We start from the raw sequence: 1623 nt of genomic DNA on the forward strand, positions 1-1623 counted from the left end.
CATAAGATACTGTGTGCCCCTGTATGATTGTGTAAGTGGTGATGGGTATAGCTGCAGTGTAATACAGAGGGGTCAATGTATCTGACCATCATGTCTCTGTGTGTGCCCCCAGTATAGCAGTGCAGGAGGTGATGGGCAGAGCTGTAATAGATGACTATCTGCCCCCTCTGTGCCCCCAGTATAGCAGGGCAGGAGGTGATGGGCAGAGCTGTAATAGATGGCTGTATCTGCCCTCTCTGTGCCCCCAGTATAGCAGGGCAGGTAGTGATGGGCAGAGCTGTAATAGATGACTATCTGCCCTCTCTGTGCCCCCAGTATAGCAGGGCAGGTGGTGATGGGCAGAGCTGTAATAGATGGCTGTATCTGCCCTCTCTGTGCCCTCAGTATAGCAGGGCAGGTGGTGCTGGGCAGAGCTGTAATAGATGGCTGTATCTGCCCTCTCTGTGCCCTCAGTATAGCAGGGCAGGTGGTGATGGGCAGAGCTGTAATAGATGGCTGTATCTGCCCTCTCTGTGCCCCCAGTATAGCAGGGCAGGTGGTGATGGGCAGAGCTGTAATAGATGGCTGTATCTGCCCTCTCTGTGCCCCCAGTATAGCAGGGCAGGTGGTGATGGTCAGAGCTGTAATAGATGGCTGTATCTGCCCTCTCTGTGCCCCCAGTATAGCAGGGCAGGTAGTGATGGGCAGAGCTGTAATAGATGACTATCTGCCCTCTCTGTGCCCCCAGTATAGCAGGGCAGGTGGTGATGGGCAGAGCTGTAATAGATGGCTGTATCTGCCCTCTCTGTGCCCTCAGTATAGCAGGGCAGGTGGTGCTGGGCAGAGCTGTAATAGATGGCTGTATCTGCCCTCTCTGTGCCCCCAGTATAGCAGGGCAGGTAGTGATGGGCAGAGCTGTAATAGATGGCTGTATCTGCCCTCTCTGTGTGCCCCCAGTATAGCAGGGCAGGTAGTGATGGGCAGAGCTGTAATAGATGGCTGTATCTGCCCTCTCTGTGCCCCCAGTATAGCAGAGCAGGTAGTGATGGGCAGAGCTGTAATAGGTGGCTGTATCTGCCCTCTCTGTGCCCCCAGTATAGCAGGGCAGGTGGTGATGGGCAGAGCTGTAATAGGTGGCTGTATCTGCCCTCTCTGTGCCCTCAGTATAGCAGGGCAGGAGGTGATGGGCAGAGCTGTAATAGATGGCTGTATCTGCCCTCTCTGTGCCCCCAGTATAGCAGAGCAGGTAGTGATGGGCAGAGCTGTAATAGATGGCTGTATCTGCCCTCTCTGTGCCCCCAGTATAGCAGGGCAGGTGGTGATGGGCAGAGCTGTAATAGATGGCTGTATCTGCCCTCTCTGTGCCCCCAGTATAGCAGGGCAGGTGGTGATGGGCAGAGCTGTAATAGATGGCTGTATCTGCCCTCTCTGTGCCCCCAGTATAGCAGGGCAGGACGTGATGGGCAGAGCTGTAATAGATGGCTGTATCTGCCCTCTCTGTGCCCCCAGTATAGCAGGGCAGGTAGTGATGGGCAGAGCTGTAATAGATGGCTGTATCTGCCCTCTCTGTGTGCCCCCAATATAGCAGGGCAGGTAGTGATGGGCAGAGCTGTAATAGATGGCTGTATCTGCCCTCTCTGTGCC

This window comes from Dendropsophus ebraccatus, chromosome 1 (assembly GCF_027789765.1).
Source record: "Dendropsophus ebraccatus isolate aDenEbr1 chromosome 1, aDenEbr1.pat, whole genome shotgun sequence".
Taxonomy (NCBI): domain Eukaryota; kingdom Metazoa; phylum Chordata; class Amphibia; order Anura; family Hylidae; genus Dendropsophus; species Dendropsophus ebraccatus.